Raw genomic sequence first — 21,169 nt, forward strand, 5'->3', positions numbered from 1 at the left:
TATCATGAAAAGAAATTGTAGCATATAATTTGATACAAAGGTAAATATTAAATTCTTTTCCATTTTAAAAACTATTTCTAAAGGTATAGAAAAACTTAAAATTCAAAGATAACAAAAGGTCATTGGCCAATCTCTCTAACAGAATATATATTCATTTATGTGTATTCATTCATATATCTACATGAAATTTGACCTTACTAGCTAGAAATTCATGATAATTAAATCTGATTGAGATTAATACTTATTTTATTGCTTGGAAATTATTTTTAGAGGGAATTGGTAAACAGGAGTTATAACATTAGAGCTACTTAAGGTAAACACTGTCTAGGAATAATTTAGAGTCAAAGAGGCATTGTTATTTATTCAGTGGGGGTACATCTTCAGTCTTAATCTTATTTAATTAGCAACTAATTGCAATCACTTCTTTATTTGGAAAGCAAATGTGATAGTTAATCTTGAGTGTTTACTTCCAATACATCTGCTTTGCCTTCTGGATACGTGATCTCTTTTCCTGACCACTGACGTCCCAGTGTAAGGTGGTGTGGATAGCATCCTCAAACGCTTAAATCCACCCACACTGTCAAGTGTTACTGAGACACATTGAACTAGGAGTCTGTGTATTAAATGATCTCAAATTTAGATAGTTTTGAGTCATATTTCATTGTTATCACTGTTTCCTATTCCCCTTCTTTGAAATACTATCACTTCTTCTCACTGTTGTTGGTGAACCTTTGTCTGGCTTTGCCTTGTGTTTAATTTTTTAATTAAATTCAAAGGGGAGAAAAACAGAATGTAATCTTTGTTATATATATATAATATATATATATTATATTAAATATATATATATTAAAGTGAGTAGAATATGAGTTGGCCAACTAAAAGATTTCCTTCTGAGTTAATGCATAGGATTCGGTGCTTTTTAGGTTTTTTTTTTTTACTTTTACATTTATGGGGTAGAGGAGCGTTTGCTGTGAGGCAAATGTGGAAGTCAGAGAACAACTTGCAGAAGCTGGTTCTGTCCTTTCAATCTTGTGGGTTCCAGGAGTCAAACTCAGCCCTCAGGCTTGGTGGCAAGCACCTATGCCTGTTAAGCTACCTTGCTGTCCCAGATTCTGTCCTTTTTAACAGTTGGTTTTGAAGGTCAGACAATTCTGTTTATTTCCTGGTTCTGGACGTTATATCTCAAAGTCAAGGTCAACTGAAAAAAAATGACCCGTATCATGGTATTGTTATACAGAATGTTAGCATCCTGGAAGTCAGCGGGAGACATTGTCACTTCTTCTTAACGAGTTCTTTGTGGGTAATTCAGTCTTTAACATGACCCTCGGCCCCAACTTAGAAGGTAGTTTACGTCAGTGTGGCAAGCTGGGGAAAGAACAGGGGAGAATATGTTGTGTGATGGGCTCAACATGAGAAAGTACAGAGTGAGGCCACCCACTTGAGGATTCAGGTTCTTGCTAACTGTGCTTGAGAGGTGAGGGAGGAAAGAAAGGGACCTGCTAGAGAATTAGGCAGGTCTCAAGTGCCACGTGAGAGTTTTCATTCTGTAGGTGAAGAAGACTCAGGAGAGGTCCTAACCTTTGGTGGTATGGCAGGTTTGGGCTCCTCGGCAGTGGGTTATAGGATAGATGTGTTTGCTTTGGGGATAGGGTCATCAGAAAAGACCACTCTGCTCTGGCCTCAGAAATGATGAAAGCCCGAATCAATGCACCATAAACAAGGGATGAAGAAGAGGGCAGGAGGGGATAAAAGTCAAAAAATGGTGACAGTGCCACCCACCGAGCTTGCTTACATCCAAAGTTTTCATGTCGTCTGTGGATGTGCAGATGTCCATGCTCGGGCCTGGGCTTACTCTATCTACACTGGCCTTGAGATATGTGTTCTTTCAAAACCAGGTTTGCCCAAAGAGAAAGCCAAGCAAAGGATGCTCACCCTCTCTATCCCCTTCTCGTAAAATCCTCTTAGTCACCCTAGAAAGCATTAGTAGATCAAAGATATTCATTCAAGATCCAGGCAATGTTCAGACAGAGCCACAGCTGGCGAAAACACTCACGGCTCTCCTGGCATCCAGATGAACAAAGAGGGAGAACCCACACTGAAAGGCAGTTTCCACCTAACTAGAGACTTTAGGAATTAATGTAGAATCTCATCTTCCTCAGTCTTTAAATCCCCAACCCCCACAATATACTTCTTTAAGAGAACAAGCTCTTAAAGAAGTATGTTGGGGGGGGGGGGGGTTGGGGATTTAGCTCAGTGGTAGAGCACTTGCCTAGCAAGCGCAAGGCCCTGGGTTCAGTCCTCAGCCCTAAAAAAAAAAAAAAAAAGAATTATATTGGGTAAAAAAACACCAAAATATTAAATGTCTCAAAAGATCTGATAGTAAGGTAGCCACGTTAGAAGGTGTGTCTTTCTAAGCCACAATCTTACTTTTAGGGAGCTGGCTCTGCAGCCAGTCACCTCATGAGCACCGTCTTAGTTGGGGTTTCTATTGCTGTGAAGAGATACCAGGACCACAGTGACTCTTATGAAGAAAACATTTAATTGGGGCTGGCTTACAGTTTCAGAGGTTCAGTCTGTTATCTTCATGGAGGGACATGGGAGCATGCAGACAGATATGTTGCTGGAGAAGGAGCTGAGAGTTTTATATCTTGATCTGCAGGTAGTAGAAGCAACTGTGTACTGGGCAGAGATTGAGTATATATATGGGACCTCAAAGTCACCCCCACAGTGACACACTTCCTCCAAGAAGGCCACGCCCACTCTAACGACACTCCCTATGGGCCAAACATTCAAGCATATGAGTCTATGAGGGCCATACCTATTCAAACCACCACAAGCACAAGGATATAGGTGTTTATCCAAAATTGGTGAGGAACCCACAAATGACCCGTGTTTTTGCTGAGGTGCTTAACTCAAAGCCAAAGTCGTCTGCTGGGCCCACCGGCAGGACAGGAGAAAATTAGGCTGCAAGTGAGTGATAAACATCTCATTATGGCACCAGTATGGCCTCACTTTTCTTTCTGGAAAGGTCAGATGATAGTTTAGGCTCTGTGGGCCATTGTAGGGAGGATTCTTGTCTCATATTCTTGTGTGCTGCGTTTTTTTTTTGTTTGTTTGTTTTTTAAATAAACCTTCGAATATGACTTTTTAAGAGTATTTTTACTTTGTGGATCATACAAAAAGGAGCCGAGACTCTGGTTTGCAAACCTCTGATTTGGAGCAGGCTATGAAGTCACAGACAACAGATAACCAGCGTTTAATCGTCTGAAGGCCGGGATTTTCTTCACACCTCCTCCCATCATGAAGTCTGATTAATTGGACTCTTGCTGCTAAGCTGACTTGTCTGAGTGCTCTCCAAAACTTCAGAAGGCTTGTGAGGCCGACTCTGACGAACACACACCCTGAAGTCTCGGAGCCACAAGTGATGGATGTCCAGGAAGCAAATGGCCCCTTGTCTTCCACTGGCTGCAATAAAACCATCAGTGCTATTTAGGAAACAGGCACCCCACTGAGCAGCCAAAGGGCTGGGCTTGCCTCTAGGATGCTGTGACAGCCTTCTCCAAACAGTCAAGGGTGGTACTTCCAATTAGCTCCAAGCCTCACAGCATCCTGTGCAGCAGCTCTTGGGGGAGCCTTTTGGCCTGTTCACACATGTCAGGTGTTATATTAGAAACACACATCACTGTATCAATACAACAGCGCCAGTGTTTGCTCTCCGACTCACAGACAGTTTCCATGGAACGGCGGCACGTACCTCCAACAATGCTCAGTCTGTTCAAAGTATAGATTCTTTTAGGGGTGTCTGGTCCGAAGGAGGGTGGAAAGAGGGACTAGCCTGCAAAAGAAGAGTTTTAAGAAAAGTATCGAAAATAGGTGGACCTAAAGTCCAAACCCATAAACAACCGAGTGCTTACATTGAATCAGTGGAATGAATAGTCTCTGGCAGATATTCAAAGACAAAAACACCTGATGTGTGTCTGTCCCCTTGGATGGTAGTCCCATGTCATTCCAGATGCGTTGCCAAGGAACCTGATTAGAACCTAAGGTATGTAAAGGTAGTTGGCTTGTTTTGTTTCTTGCCTGGTGACAATGCTTTGCTTTAGCCACTAACATTTTTTTTTTCTTTCTTACTCTCCACTGCAGCTTAGCATTCAGGGACTATTGGTTTATAATAAGCATCCCGCTGACAACCAGAAAGATGTATTTATCGTTTGAGGGTGAGTTTTTCTTTTGCCGTGTGAGCCAGACAAAGCCATTCTCTTCAGAGCAGACTGCTAATGAGAACAGGCTGTGTGCCCTGCTCTAAGTTACCCCATATTGTGTAAAACGGTGGTTTTCAGGCTGTGCCTTACCCGGAGAGACTCTGTTTTATAAATAGCTTCTGATTCCATTTTGAGTCAAAAGAGATGACTCTGAGCCTTTGTGGGCATGAAAAGGACAGCATCTGGTCAGCACCACCCACAAGGCACAGACTGATACACAGCATTCTGAAAAGTAAAAGGGTGCAACCCTATAAATGAACTTATCAAAGTAAATTGGGACCATATTCACACATTTGGCTTATTAAAACCATAGCAGGAAAACCAGACATGAGAACCTATCAGACATACCAGAGTAGGGAAGGGTACAACAGCCTCACCTCGTTTCCACAGAAAGGACATTTAACACTGTGATGCCAAAGGCCGACCGACCTGTCACCTGACCACTTGGTGTGTGTGTCAAGGGAAGTACCCACTGTCTCAGGGTCTTCAGCTCAGTTCAGTACCCACTGAGAGAGCCTACTTGAATCACCATCTGTCTGTCTGCTGATTCATCTGCCGGGACTTACCATCCATTCCTCTAGCCATTCATCTGTCTAGACCCAATCTAGACCTGCCCTTTGCCTCTGTGGCCTCCACGGTCCCACGTCTTGCTTCTACAGCTCAGTTCAACCTGCGGTTCTGTTCAAGCCTGCGACTCTTGCTGCAGACCTCCAGCAGGGTTCATTATCTAAAGCCCCACCACAGACATGTTTTGTGCATTCCCGCCAGCTTCCTGCTTCTTTCCTCAGGGATCTTTGGAACTCCTTAAACTCGACTGTGACCTCTTTAGCCCTTTGTACCCATTGTGTAGCACACCCTCCTCTCTCTCTCTCTCTCTCTCTCTCTCTCTCTCTCTCTCTCTCTCTCTCTCCCCTCCCTCTCTCTCTCCCAGAGAGTATAGCTCAAGGTAGAGTGCTTGGCTAGAAAGTGTGTGTATATACACAGAGATTTGCCCTGTGATGTGGAATGCATGAGATGAGAGTTAATGTTAGCAATAAAAGAAGCTGCATTTACTTTGGCAGCTATCAAGGGGATCTTGACTGGCAAATTGTTGCCAAAGAAACCTCTGCACTTGTGAATTTATTGTTAGTCAATGAATTCCAACACTACAGAGAGATATAAATGTGTTTGTCTCTGTTCCTGACATTGAATCCTTCTGGGACACACACACACACACACACACACACACACACACACACACACACATGGGGACATACACACACAGAGACACACGGACACACACTGAGCAGGTCACAGACTGAACTGAGTTTGCATTTGTGTTATCTAAGATGGGCTCTGGTGAAATTATTAGGTTGCTGACTTCTTTGATAGCCAAAAGATTCCATTAAGTAAAGAGCATAGTTTCTCTTTTTCAGTGCTGGAGGATGAACCCAGGTGTTGTGGAATGTTATTTTAAGATGTTTATGTCTATTATTTATGCTGTGGAGCATTTGTTTCAATGATGCAAAGATGTGTTGCATTCTTTTATGTTGCATTTGCTTAACTCTGTGAAGCTGTGTTACTTTGCCTGTCTAAAACACCTGATTGGTTTAATAAAGAGAAGGCCAATAGCAAGGCAGGAGAAAGGATAGGAGGGACTGGCAGGCAGAGAGGATAAATAGGAGGAGAAATCTGAGAAAGAAGAGGGAACAAGAAAAGAAGGAGGAGGACATCAGAGGCCAGCCACCCAGCTACACAAAAGCCACAAAGTAAGAAATAAAAGGTATACAGAAATTGAGAAAGGTAAAAGCCAAGAGGCAAAAGATACATAGGATAATGTAGCTTAAGAAAAGCTGGCTAGAAACAAGCCAAGCTAAGGCTGGACATTTATAATTAAGAATAAGCTTCCATGTATGTGGTGGTATTGTGTTCCCCAAAATATTGTGTACTCTAATAAATTTATCTGGGGTCAGAGAACAGACAGGCACTAAATACAAAGGCTAGAAAATGGTGGCACTCACACCTTTAATCCTAGCATTCCAGAGATAGAAATCCCTCTGGATCTCTGTGAGTTCAAGGCCACATTGGAAATAGCCAAGTATGGTGACACACGCCTTTAATCCCAGAAAGCCAGCCTTTAATCCCAGGGAGTGGTGGTAGAAAGCAGGAAGATATATAAGGCGTGAGGACCAGAAACTAGAAGATTGTGGCTGGTTAAACATTCAGGCTTTTAAGCAGCAGTTCAGCTGAGAGCCATTGGGATGAGGACACAGAAGCTTCCAGTCTGAGGAAACAGGACCAGCTGAAGAACTGGCAAGGTGAGATAGCTGTGGCTTGTTCTGTCTCTCTGATCTACCAGCATGGACCCCAATAACTGGAATCGGGTTTGATTTTATTAATAAGAACTTTTAAGATTCCTGCTACACGTGTATTTATTTGGGAGCTAGGTGGTGGGCCCCCCCAAAAAAGCCTAAGAGTTAAAAAAAAAAAAAAAACTACACCCAGGGCCCTGAGCAAAATATTCTATTTAAATAGGGCATTTGTCAGATGTAACCTCAAAATTTCCCATGACAGTATCTGTTATCAACCTCTTGGCTTGAAATTTAAATATATGTGTGAGCTCCCATTAAACTGCCCAGGTAGAAAATTATCTACAGAGATGCAATCGACCAATATGGTAGGAATATACAATAACAAAAACAATGAAAAGTAACTTGTCTTCTAGATTATTTTTGCTTTAGTAATTGAAAACATTGTACAACTCATAAAGGATTTTATGAGTCTGTATTTTAACTGTCCTTTCTGGAGTGTCCTTCTATCTGTTCATCTTCTAAAATGCTATAACCAATGTCTCTCAAATACTGAGACAGGATAGATTTTGAGTTATGATGCTGGGCTCTGCCATGCACAGCTACTTTCTTAGAATTGTACAGCTCACTGCCAAAATAAATGAATGGTATCTTTTCGTGGGACTCACTGTCAGAAACTCTCTGGTCTCACGTCTGCAAGTTTGATTGGTAACAGAAGCAAACCAAGGAAAACTATGTATTGCCTGCATCCTGCTTAATGGGACTGTCTGTGCATTTTGTTATTTCAGACCCAGCTTTTCATAGCAACCACTGAATATGCAAAATGAATTTAGGGATGTCAAAGTTAATTAACACCAGCTCCCCTGACAGATGAGCTTTGTAAACAATAAGGATCTTAACTTCTTTCGACTTGAATCTGGAAGACTGACAATTTTTATCCCATGAAGTCAGGAATTTTGAATTAAATATAAATAGACAGTTGAGTTCAGGTCACATTTCTTGCCAAAAGATGGAATACAGATTGGCAAAGCAGCTTTCACGCCCATAGGCTACTGGGTGTAGGAGGATTTAAATTTTTAATGGCTGGCAATAATTTTTCACCTAGTCAAAAAGTTGCTCATTTTTATCTCCACAGAGACAACAATGCAGTTTAATTCCTGAGCAGGCTCTTCGGAACTCCTAGGTTGGTATTTATTTTTGCCGGATTTTCTTCTACGTGTCTTCAAAAATGACTGCCACTTTGCTGTCCTCACAGTGACCACGCAGTTGTCTGGACAGACAGAAGAGATTATAATTTCTTCCCTGTTACACACAGTGCCTTCAGTGGCACGTCTTGCCAAGGACAAATTTTCTCCATATTCTCCCCAAAGCTACTTATTTCACAGATCCATGTGAGTCATTCCTCCTTACAAATTTGTCCATAATGCCACAAAAAAAAAAAAAATCTGCCTCATATTTAATACCTAGCATTTGAGGCTCCCCACTCAGAAGCTGTGGGAGCCAGCAGGTTCTAGCCTCTGAGACAACAGTAGACATCTGTGGATTTTTCTGTGTCATGGGGCTTGTGTCCAGGTCGTGGGTCTTCCTCTGGCCGCTTGCCTTTTGGCTCTTTGCTGTCCATTCACACCTCTCCCAGAGCCTGGGCAGGAGAAGTAAATAAAGTTAGACTTCAGATCTGCCAACTGCACTCCTTCTTAGATCCCGCCCAGTGAAGGACTTGGCCATAAAGAATGCCAAAATGTCAAAATCATTTCAAAATATAAATTGTATATGGGTTGGAGGCATTTGTTTTAGTGACTAGAAAATCATCCTGCTTTTAGAAATGAGTGTTTTGGTCTAATATGCTAGGAGAATGTCAATGAATTGGAATCCAAATAAAATTGATCTAGAGCGGAGCCCAGAGGGATAAAAGCTAGCTTCTCCCACCTGGGATCCCAGAATGCAGTAATGGTGACAACAATGAGCATCATTACAGGAAACTGTACTGGTGCCTAGGACTGAGCTGCACAGGGGAGCAGCTCCAACGAGACTTGGAAAACATCTCTGTGACGTTTTTTGTCAGACTTAGAGGGGAAGGCCAGGGTTCTGTACTCAGAGGAAAAGTAGGAGAAGCCTCCTTGGGAAGTGTACGGTGTAAGAAGAACAGAGATTGGAGCAGATGGGAGACAAATGGGGTGGAGAGGCAAGGAGGGCGATGTGAATGGAAGCAAGACAAGAATAATGCATTTCTATGTACTATTCAAGAGTTTATGTACCTTATACAGCCCACTAATTTTTATGTCATCTTTAAAGACACGGGTCTTGACTAGTATTAGCCATTTTGAGGTATCTAAGAATTCACTAATCACTGCCTGCAAATTGGATATATTTTATGATCTTAATGTTATTATTAGCCAAACTTATAACACTATAAAATAAACTTAAAGCTGCTGAATCAAAAGTAGATTGGGGCTTACATAATTTCTCAGTCAACAGGCTTCACAGGGGCATTTACCATGTTTTTGACACAGTTTAAGGCTCTGTGGAAAAGGAACTGAGAACCAATGTTACAGATAGCAGCAAATAGTTTTACATTTTAAGACAAGAATGTAGCATGATCAGATTGGCATTTTGGAACACCATTTTAAACATGCATTGGTGGGTTGGCTTGAAAGCAAGGGCATTAGCTAGACTGCTGTGAGATGGTCTATATGTCAAATGCTCTGATTGGTCAATAAATAAAATACTGATTGGCCAGTGGCTAGGCAGGAAGTATAGGCAGAACTAACAGAGAGGAGAATTGAGAGAACAGGAAGGTGGGAGGAGTCACTGCCAGCCGCCGCCATGACAAGCAGCATGTGAAGATGCCGGTAAGCCACGAGCCATGTGGCAAGGTATAGATTTATGGAAATGGATTAATTTAAGCTATAAGAACAGTTAGCAAGAAGCCTGCCACGGCCATACAGTTTGTAAGCAATATAAGTCTCTGTGTTTACTTGGTTGGGTCTGAGCGGCTGTGGGACTGGCGGGTGACAGAGATTTGTCCTGACTGTGGGCAAGGCAGGAAAACTCTAGCTACACTAGACAGTTGTTCAAGTAACAGTAATTGGGACCCTGGACAGTGAAAGAGAGATCAGCACCAAGGAATTATTTGGAAAGAAAAATCAAAGGAATTGTGGGTATACTGGACGTGGATGAGGCAGTTTTTCTCCCCTCACAGGTTTTAAGAAATATGAATGGAAATGCCCTGTATAGGAAACAGCATTATTGGAGAAGGTAATAGATTTGATTTGGGATGTAGTGACTTGGAGACACACGAGAGACAAAGGAATAGCATTTAGGATGAGAGGAAGGACATTGTGAGTCTGATCCTGGGAAAGAAGCAAAAACCACAGACATTTGGGAAGCACTAGATTAATGAGGAGGAACAGTTAATGACTGAAGTACACATGACATTACTCAGAAAGCGTTATTGATTGTAAGCAAGGTTCTCAGAAGAGAAGGCGACGAAACACCATTTAGGCCTGGGCTGAAAAGAACTGAAACAGGTCCCTGAAGACTCAAAGGGCGAGTAGAGAAGAGTGACATCAATAAGTAAATAATAAATAAACAACAACAACAACAAACACCCCAGAAAGAGTTAAACATCAAGTGCCACAGGGGTGGTGGTGGAATGGGGCAATGGACTCTGCCCACCAAAGGCCAATCACTGGGCATCTGTGCTAGGATCATTGTGAGGGAAAGAATAGATTAAGGATCCAGTGCACTCAGGACAAAGGAGGAAATAATCGGGAAGGAAAGAAATGGATTCTGAGTGAACAGAAAGAAGTGACAGGAAAAAAGGTTGAAGAAGAGTCAAAATGGGACAAGTAGTTCAGAGGCAGGACACATGAGTTTCTGGGTTTAGCCAAGAAATCCCCAAGGGAAGGAAGTGACTAGGATACTAGAAAGAGAGGAACTGGTAGAGGAAGCTCCCAGGGCCAACAGGAGGATTGTCATCAGCTTGTCTCTGAAGGTCACTGATTGTCTCTGACCTACACGTTTCTGGTCCTTCTCCAGGCTAGCCAAAGCTCTCTGCTCTCGTCCACTGTTGACCCTGTCCAGTTAGCTAGCTACAAATGACTTCCTGTTTTCCTGCCCACTCTTTGATCTAAGGCAAATCCTACTTCCTCTGGGACTTAGGAGATTTTCTCAGCAATTTTCCATGTCCACTTACTGTTGCTGCTCAAGCAGAAATGCTTATTGCATACCTTGACTGTAGGTATTACTTGAACCATAATTTGTGTTCATTTGTCTGTTTCCCTCAATAAAATATGAGCTCCTTGAAAGAAGGGATATTGTCTAATAATCATGGTATTTTGGTTTCCTAGCACATTGAAGGACAGAGAACCATTGCTGAATACACTTTATGTGTGTGGAAGTGGGTGCGTTGCTTCAATTCTGGCAACATATCCGTGACATTGAGATGTCTTCATCTTACAGATGAGGATGATGAAGTTCAGGGGCTTAAGCTATTTATTCAAGGTCATAATACTAAAAAAAAAAATAACAAGTTGGGCATAGTGGTGTACAGCTTTAATCCCAACACTTTGGAGGCAGAGGCAAAAGGATCTCTGTGAGTTCAAGGTCACCCAATCTACATAGAGAGTTCCAGCCTAGCCAAGACTACAAAGTGAGACTCTAGCTTGAGAAATCAGTAAAATAAAAGTAATAACAAAGTCATGCCAAATATTTAAATCATGCTTACTCTGTGCAAGGTACTGATCTAAGCAGCGTACATATATTACTTTGATTCTTCCTCATAGCATGCTATGAAGTAGTAGATACATTAATAAAATTCACTGGGATTTGGCCATTGATTCACTCAGGCATCCCTTTAATGGTAGAACCAGAAAGAGAAGACAATTCAGCTAACTTCTGAGTGTCTTTAAGGGTTTTCAAATTACCGTCTTCACTCCTGAATCAAGAGTCTCCCTTTGAACAAAAATTTGACCTAAAGTAACATATCAGACCTGACTGGGAAGAGAGGCATGATGGAAAGCTGAAAGCTCCTACCATTATTTTTTCAGGAGACAAGAGCATCTAAAAGCAGATGAAGCATTACCTCATTGGCTCAGCACATGAGAAATTATAGTAAAGATTCAGTGTTTCGATGGCTTCACAAGCAGTTTGCCTCAGAAGTCTTCAAAAACTTATCCAAGAACTTACCTTCCTGAAGTAACTTAGTTCCATCTCTTAAGCACTTCCTTTATCTCTCATTCAGCTCTGCACTTCATTGGGAACACGATCTTAAACGGTTATGTTTGATGGGGACGATCCCCTGGGCTTAGCTAAGATCATCAGGAGCCAAAATGGGAAAGCCAACCAGTGAGGATTCCACTGCCATGGGTGTGAGATTGACAGACGGACCAACGGTGAGAATGGAGGGTGTCTGAAACAACCAAAATACAATAAATAAGTGATAAAAATAACCTGGAAGAACGGTGATTTAAACATTCCGTTTTGAAGTATCTCCTATACATATCTTCAACCCTGAACCTTCAGCACATGTTTAATTAAATGTGGGGGAAGAAAGGTGGAGGAAAACAGCTGAGATAAGTAAAACCCAAGGTGTGAGACAGATCAAGGGTTCGAAAGGTCACGAAATGGGATTGATAACAAAAATAAGACTCCTCAGAACCCCAGGTATCTTGAGAGGAATACTGTTTCCTGCTCTACAAGAGGAAGAGAGTGAACTATGGGTGGAGTTTTCCCGTCCTGACTGCCTGTTTGCAAATACCCGCAGCTGCTTCCCAAATAATTTACTTGGAGACTTGATATAAATTATAAATGCTTGGCCAATAGCTCAGTCTTGTCACTAGCTAATTCTTACACTTAAATTAGCCCATATTTCTATCTATACTTTGCCTCATGGCTTGGTATCTTTTCATAGTCTTTTTATCTTGCTTGTATCTTGCCGGTATTTTTACCTTGCTTCTCTGTGTTTGCTGGTGACTCTCTGACTCCGCCCCTCCTTTTCCCAGAATTCTCTTTGTCTGGCTCTCTTGCTCAATTTCTTCCTGCCCAGCTATAGGCCAATCAGCTTATTAGTCAATGAGAGTAATACATATTCATAATGCACAAAAAGATTATTCCACAGCAGTGAACTGACTTTTATATGACACTCAAAAGTCTGAGTGTCCACATCTAATGTTTGGATTAGATAAAGCCCTTGTCTAATGATTTGATTGTCTTCATGGTCATCGTCACTCCAGTGAACTCTAATTTCCCATCTGTCACCTTCATTTTAACACTTCCAATATTTCCTCTTATCCTGGCCCTGTTATTCATTTCAGCTTCTCTCCATTGGTGCAGCCTCAGAAAAATTTAGTCCATTGTGGGCAAACTTCTCATCCTAAAGATTTTTCATGTTATCTCAGTCTCCTTACCTCCAGTGAAGATACCACACATATAGAAAACTCTATGAATTCTCATCCCCTCAAATGCCACGGCAGGAGTTAGCTTCCCTTTCTATACCTTTTAACTGAACACCATCCCGTGATACCCTCTTCATCTCCTGCCACACCATTCCTCTCAGCATATGAGTCTAGCTCATACCTTGCCTCTTCCATCTGCCTGTCACTCAGTTCTACAATTAAATGTCACAGGTGTAACTAATGACAGGATCCAGATCTTCTGCACAGGTCCCATCTGCTGAGGAGACGGAGGGACAGAGATTTGTTGGGTTAGTGCTCTCAGACCTACTACCTTAGAGGGAACAAGCCGGAAGTAAAACTATGAGGTTGTTGAGTAAAACTCCGGTTTCCTTTGACAAATTGATAGCTCTTCTCTTCAGTTCACCCCATTCCAAATTAAAAGAACATTTTCATATAAGTCATATTTCCCCCTATTCTGTTCCTTTTCTCTGCAGTGGTCATAGCATTCTTTCAGTCTCCCAGAACACAACTCATTAAAGTTGATTAATTTATCTCCCTTTCATCCACCATGTCCAACACTTTACACATATTCAATATTTCCTTTGGGAGAATTTGCTTTGCAGATAATGCTTTCCACTCCATTCCTAATGTCTCCAGACTCGGAGTAGGCTCATGGTCTCAAGTTCAGAGTCACGATTTCGAGGCTCCTATGCCTCCCAACATACTCCAAAACTCAGTCTTTCAAAGCATCGACTCTAGGCCCCTCAACTTCTGGTCAAAAGTTAATTAATTACATAGAGGCTTGATCAACAATTCCTAGTGTTATCTCTTCTATGAGCTAAAATATCCATTAATGAAAAAATATAAAAGCATCTTTCTGAAATACGGGAAGAAATTCTACAGAAGAGAAAACATGAGATTGAACCGAGAAGTTCTATGAAAGATGGATGTATTTTTCCCCGATTAAAATGTAATAAACCAAAGAGATTGCTATTTCTTTCCACTTCCTCCTCATGGCCGAGCTGTCATGTATATACCTTTAAAAGTTGGGCTGTTCGCATTGTACTGTCTCACGCTCCTTTTTGGAGTAGCGTCCTGCAGTTCTACCTTTTATCCTCAGAAGGCTTCTTCTATGGCCTCTGGGGATCATGACTCCTTGATATAACAGGATGAGGAGTTTAAGCAGATGGCTTTGGAGATCGTCCCTGCCATGATGCCATTTTTGGAACCTTCCCTCTGTTGGAATTGCTGTTTGTGACCCTTCTAAATCTCTCCCATCTCACCCTTGCTCTGTCCCCTGCTCGCTCCCTGCCTGTCTCTCAGCCCACTCCCGGGGCCCTCTGTCTCTCTTGCTCACCTGCTAGAGCCTGAACTCTGTGGGTTCTTTCTAGACTGCTTACCTCCTTTCTCCAATCTCTTTCCTCCTCAGACTCAGAGACTTCATTAAAGTATGCTGTCTTACTGCAGACAGCTCTGCCTCAGTAGAAACTAGGTAATCAGTCTCAGAGACCAGAAAAAGGATGCACTGATTTTTAAATTCTCACAGATTGTAACAACCTCTGCCACTGCACAAGCAAATGACCTCCAGATCTCTTATCCCTAAGCTTTCTCTGCTCTCTACTCTCAAAAATCTCTGATCTCTAAGCCTTCTTTACCCCCTGCCCTTGTCTTGTCTATGAGCCTTCTTGACTCTCCCCTAACTCTAGTCTCCCCCTCTGATCACTAAATTCAGTTTTATAGAGATTCAAATGTCCTTGGAATACGGGTATTAAAAACTGTCACACGCTGTTGTACTTTATTTCAAAGGCTGATGTTGGAGCTGGGATGTGGCCTTCCCTCTCCAGGCTCAAGCTTGTTTAAAAATCCCCTCCAAAGAATCTGTCCTGGGTCAGGCAGGCCACCTGACTGTGACAGGGGAAAAGAGAGCAAAACAGAAGAGCCCAGGAAAAGACACTGTGTGCTGAAGAACAGCTGAAAAGGAAACTCTTCCCAACAGGATTGCTACTGCTTGTCTCATTCTCCGCTTCTTGGTTTGTTTTACTGTCTTTAAAAATGTCAAAGTATAATCACAAATGTTTTATTCTCTGAATACCCCCTCTTTATGTCTCTAAAAACTTTTGCTAAAATATAAACTTTGTTTTATCTCAGAATTTGCAGGACCATTGTACAAACTTTCTGTATCTCCATTTGTAAATTCATTGGGTGTGGTTTAAAAAGATCTGCAAAATCTGTAACAAAAAGTTATAACAGAGGGGTTGATAGTAAAAAAAGAAGTCTATAATGGGTAATCTTGATTTGCTACAACATGCTTATATGTAACTTGGATTCCATTCTTCTTTATGAAAATAGGACTTACTAACAACATAGGTTTGGTAATTAAGCTTTATAAAGTCCTAGCCAGGCAGTGGTGGCACATGCTTTTAACCCCAGCACTCAGGAGGCAGAGACAGGCAGATCTCTGTGATTTCTTGTCCAGTCTGGTCTACAGAGCTAGTTCTAGGACAGCTAGGGCTACACAAAGAAATCCTATCTTGAAAAAACAAAAACAAACATACAAAAAGATTGATAAATTCCTAAGGTTGTACAAGTCTACTCAGGCTAACTGACTCAGAGATATGTGTCTACCCATTTATGTCTTTACTGTGTTCAACACCAGGCTTCCGTAAAATTTTAGAAAAGGAGCAATGTGTATTTGATAAATAAGGTTTATAAATTCCTAAGGTTCATTCAAGCTAACAAAAACTAACTTAAGATGTATGTCTAGCCTTTTTGTTTTTGATAGCTTTGTTAAACTTTAGCTATTTGGATAAACTAAGTCATACAAAAAAACTGTGATATTCTATAAAGGTACACTATGAAAGAATCAGAAAAATAAGGTTCTCAGTCTATGAACTGTATTTACAGTTTAAAGTTTTATTTTTCATGATAAAGGGTGATAGGAATTCCAACCACTTTTGCCTCATGGTCGTGGATGCCGGGCGGGACACTTAGTCATCTCTGCCTAATCATTTCCGGGTCATACGTCCTGCGTGACCCATGCCCCATAGTTACATGGTCATGTAGTCACAGTGACGTGACCTCGGGATCTCTGCGCGTGGGCCTGTGTTCGCAGGTGCGTCTTGGCCTTTATAAGGTGGCACCATGTGTTGTCCTCCACAGGCCTGATCACATCTATCCTTTCTCTCTGTCTTGATAAAACTCGTGTCAGTGGATTGTGTCATGTGTCATGACTTTTCCTTTTGGGGCAAGAGCGCTGCAAAACAACAACAACACCCCCCTAATCTTATAGAAGCTACTAGCTTGTAAACTGTTTAAGATGATTAAGACATGCAAGTTAATGGTCATTCTCCTTATAAATGATCAAATTCTTTAATGTGCTTAAAACTATGTTTGTAGTCATGCTAAGTACAAGTGCAACTAATTTACAGGGACAAGCCTTCTGTATACTTTGTCAAGGTTAAGCCTGAAACAAGTGACAGAAACCAAGAAAAGTTGGTATAAAATCAGATATACTTAAACGATTAGATTATAACCGTCAAACCTCTCGGAGATATCTGTGTGCTGAATTTAAGATATTGAATGAAAAAGTCTTCCCCTGAGAGAGAGAAACATCAGCTTCTGGTAGCAGCAGCTGACGCTAACTTCAAATAAGGTGGGTAGCAATGGACTCCACCTGGAGCTTGCTTTGAGTGTGGCAGCGCTAACTGGGTTTACAGTAACTTTGGGTGCAAGAGGTGGAAATGTTACTTGCTAAATACACAAAAATTTAAAACTTTAAAGTTTAAATGAGCCGAATCTCTTAAATAAAACAGCTTTGAAGCTGAGACACAATTTCTTGCCAGCCTGGATTGGTTTCATATGTAAAAAATCAGGCCTTGCTTTTCCTAGAGGTTTTTACCTTGCTGACAGGCTTCATGCTGAGAAAGACAAACTCACAGACAGGTTTCAATGTGAAAACAAACTCAAACTACCATGCTGTTGTTGCTATTCCTTCATTTAAAAAAAAAGTGCCTTTCAATACTCCTCAATAACCAAAAAACTCTGCCTGGTTTGGTAAATGATTGGGTGTTTACAGATTCAAAAACAAAAACAAAAAAAAGTTTAAAGTTTGTACTTTAAAAAGTTGTAAAGGTCTGAAAAAGTGATTTAAGGTGTGTAAATACAAGTAGTGAAGGTCTGAAAAAGTGATTTAAGGTGTGTGGAAAATGAGACTCAAGATTATATATGATGGTAAGCTTCAAAGTGCAGACTTGTAACCTATTGATAAGTATTTTTGAATCCCTGGCAGTGGGTTTCTCTGCCGACGCAGTAAGCCAAATCGAGCAGAATGGAAAGGTAAGGGGCCGGGTTTGATCTGAGAGGCAAAGCACTCCTGGGTGATCTCAGGGGAAGGGAGAGGAAATCACATGGCAGGTGAAATCTATGGCCTGGAGCCTAAATACCCGGTAGGTACAGTCTTGAGCAGCTGGGGGGAGGGGGAAGTGGAGGGGGGCAGGGCAGAGAGATACCGCTTGGCGGGCTTTCTGAGGGGCGGGGTTTGGAGAGGGAGGAGGGGCTGAGGTGGGTCTTCAGACAGAACACATATTAATCAAGAGTTCTGATAAGCTATTAATCTAGCCTTGGTAAAGCACTGGCTACTATCATCATAGTTACAAGCTCAAAATTTGAGTCACAGGTCCAAAATTTTTAAATTTCCCTCCGTTGTTTTCTATGTATATATATCCAGCCCTCTGGACAGAGGAAACAGTGTTCATATTTTAGCTCAGAACCAACTTTTGGTTCCTCAAACTCTTCTTCCCCTTTGTTCTCTTTCCTGCCAAGAAATTTCTGTCGTATACAAATGCATGTTTATGTTTCTGTTATGTTAATAACCTTTCAGGCTTGGCTTTGCTTATGTCTCAAAGGCGTGAGTCCATCCCAGCTGTTCACAGACACTAGTTAACTGCTTTTTCTATAATGAAGATTTCAGTGCAGACAGTAGTCAGGCTACTCTATCTAAAACTTTTATCTCTTTTTGTAAACTTTAAAAAAAATTCATGTAAGTGTCAGGAGTCACAGCTTGGATTCATCTGTCACGGGTCAAACGGACTCCAGGATTCCTTGCCTGATAAATATTCCTGTCAGTCCACAGCTTAATCTTTCCCAACTACTGCCTATATCCCTAAGGGTGGGTGGGCTCTTTACTTCCCCTGGTCCTGGGATTCCTTTCCCATGCCCCAACCACCAGGACCACAAGACAGGCCTGGAGGTCTCAAAGGTATACCCAAGATAAGGAGCTCCCTAAACTCCTTACCTTTACTTTCTGTCCCTAGTCTTTGTCTGTTCCAGGAGATTTCAACCCAGCTGACAGACACCATCCAGGAATCAAGTGCAGCCCTGCAACTGGGTTCACCTCACTATCCCGAGGTGATCCTGCAGAATCAGTGAGTCCTGGACTTGCTCAAAGCCAATATAAACCTGTCCAACCAATGTGACTGCTCCCTGTCTCTTCAGGTTCAGTCATGGAACCAGGTGCTTCTGACAGAATTTCCCAAGCCTCCTACCATTCTCTAAATCCGCTCCTGGTCCTCGACTTTGAGCAATATTCCAACATCTCCAGGCCTTGCAAGGATCCCACCTAGCATTGAAGCAGTTACAGAAGAGAGAGACCACATCACCCTTGTCATCAACAAGAGGCAAGAATGTTGGGTCTCAGGTAGTAATAGATGTCCAGAAACAACTCAAGCTAACTGAAGAAGGATTTGTGGCGGGTTAGATAAGAGCCAGCATCCCTCAGGAACTTGTGAAATTGGGTTCCTCTAAAAGCTAAAAGAAGGCATTTCCCTTGCTTCTGGCTCTCTTGTCATGTAGCCATGGTTGCATATCAAAGCCCAAGCTGGCCTCCAGGCTCCTTCAGGCCCTGTTCACACATATTTGCTATACATTTCCAAGCTCTTACACTAGCTTCCTGGCCCTTCTCACCTCAGATCCCTGCGCTCCTTACACTCCCTGCTCCGGCTACTCTCACAGTCCTCTGTCTCTCGCTATCTCCACTGTTCTCTGCTGCTGTCTCGAGTCCCCAGCCCTGACCACGTCCAGTCTACAATCAGTGGTTCAGGACTCTTCTGGATGTCTATGTATATATTTTTTCTCTTACTCACAATAAAAATGTTCCCCCTAATAATGGACTGGGCATTTTGGCTGTTTCCTTACTGTGCCCCCTCTCATACAGGTAGAACAACAAACTTCTGATTGGTGGAACATGAGGAGAGGACACGTAAGTTCGTGCACAAAACAATTGTTTCCTTCCCCCTTCACCCCTTCCAAGGCACCTTGTCCATTCAACTGCCCGGCATTCCACTGTGTTTGGAAGAGGAAGGGCTGAGTCAGGAGTCGCCAGCCAGACACAGAGGAAGCAAGATGACAAGGCAGAACTGAGAAAAGGTACCAAGCCACGTGGCTAAACATAAATAAGAATTATGGGTTAATTTAAGTATAAGAGCTAGTCAGTAATAAGCCTGAGCTAATGGCCAAGCAGTTATAATTAATACAAGCCTCTGTGTGTCTACTTGGGTCTGAGTGGCTGCAGAACTGGGCAGGACACAGGAAACCTTCTAGCTATAATCTGGCCAATTGGCGTTTTATTTATCAACCAATCAGAGCAACACATATTCACAGCATACAGAATGACATCCCACAGCATTAATCTTTTTCTGTTTCATGGTCACAGAAGAAAAAGAGAGGAAGGAGGAGGAAGAGGAAGAGAAAGAGGAAGAGGAAGAGAGGGAGAAAGAGAGAGGGTAGAGGAGAAAATGAAGATTGCTCTGTATGCTGTGAATGTGTTGGTCTGATTTGGTTCATAAATAAAATGCTGATTGGCCAGTAGCCAGGCAGGAAGCATAGGCAGGATAAGCAGAAAGGAGGGTTCTGGGAAGTGGAAGGCTAAGTCAGGAGACACCAGTCTACCCTCCAGGAAACAGCATGTAATGGCATACAGGTAAAGCCATGGAACATGTGGCAGCACTTAGATTAACAGAAACGAGCTGAGTTTAAGTGTAAGAGCTAGTCAGTGGTAGGTCTGAGCTAAATGGCCAAGCAATTTTAATTAATATAAGCCTCTTTGTATTTACTTGGGCTGAGTGGCTGCAGGACTGCGAGGTTGCAGGGCCGAGGCAGGACCTGAGAAACTTCACCTACAAAGGGGAGGGAAGAAGAAGGGGAGGAGAGGACCATAATGGACTATAATTATACAGTTTTAAACCCTGTAAAAGTCATTGCCGATGACAATGACAGCAGCTGGGGCAGTGCTTACCTTAGAAGGTGGCATCCGCAGAGGGTGTGAGAAGCATTTCTACAATGCTGGGACTGATCTCTTTCTTGATTTTTGGGTGCTGGCTACATTATGAGAAAATTCATGGGATTCCTCATAACAAGCGTGCTTTTGTATATATAAATTATTAATTAACAATACATTTCTAAAAGTAAATGAACATAAAATTTAAGAGTTACTTTCAAATGACAAGGTTTCTTGCTAAGCCGAATGACTTAGAACTGTCAGGATGACCATAGGAATGGTCACTAAAGCTGGCATCACCAGTAAGGCAAAAGAACACTCATATGGTGTGAAATAAGAGCAAGAAGTAGGGGTGGCAATAGGGTGAGGTGCAAGAGAAAACTGCTTGAGATTGTTCTGTTTGTTTTTTTTAATTGAAAAAAATGTGATGGCAAAAATGAAATATGCATCCCAGCCTAAAACCTGCACAAAACACATGTCTGGAAGCAGAATAAGAGGCAAAGGAAACACACCGCTATGTATTCTCACAGCAATACATTTGCTATAAGAATAATAATTTGAGAAGGCAAACTAGTTTTAAAAGAAAAACATCATCAAGTAAATTCTTCATCTTTATGGCAGGTACCAAAATCTCTTCTAGATGCACACAAAGTAGACAAAGAAGGAAATCTTAGTGGTAGTCATAAGGGCTAGAGTCTGGGCTCTAATCTCTAAATTACTCAGGTTCCTAAAAATAGACCCCAAACACACAAATGTATAGATATTAAAAAGACTTTCCTAAATCAAAGAACTTAAATTTGCAGATAAAGATTCTTGTGTTCGTCCAAGTTAAATCAATAAAAGGGAGCCAATATATCTTCACCCAAACATTGAGAGGGGAGGGAGGGAGGCAGGCAGGCAAGGAGGGAGAACACTCAGCAGATTATCATTCAAGAAGAAAACATGGATTGT

Source organism: Peromyscus leucopus, chromosome 11 (genome assembly GCF_004664715.2).
Source record: "Peromyscus leucopus breed LL Stock chromosome 11, UCI_PerLeu_2.1, whole genome shotgun sequence".
In the NCBI taxonomy this organism is placed as follows: domain Eukaryota; kingdom Metazoa; phylum Chordata; class Mammalia; order Rodentia; family Cricetidae; genus Peromyscus; species Peromyscus leucopus.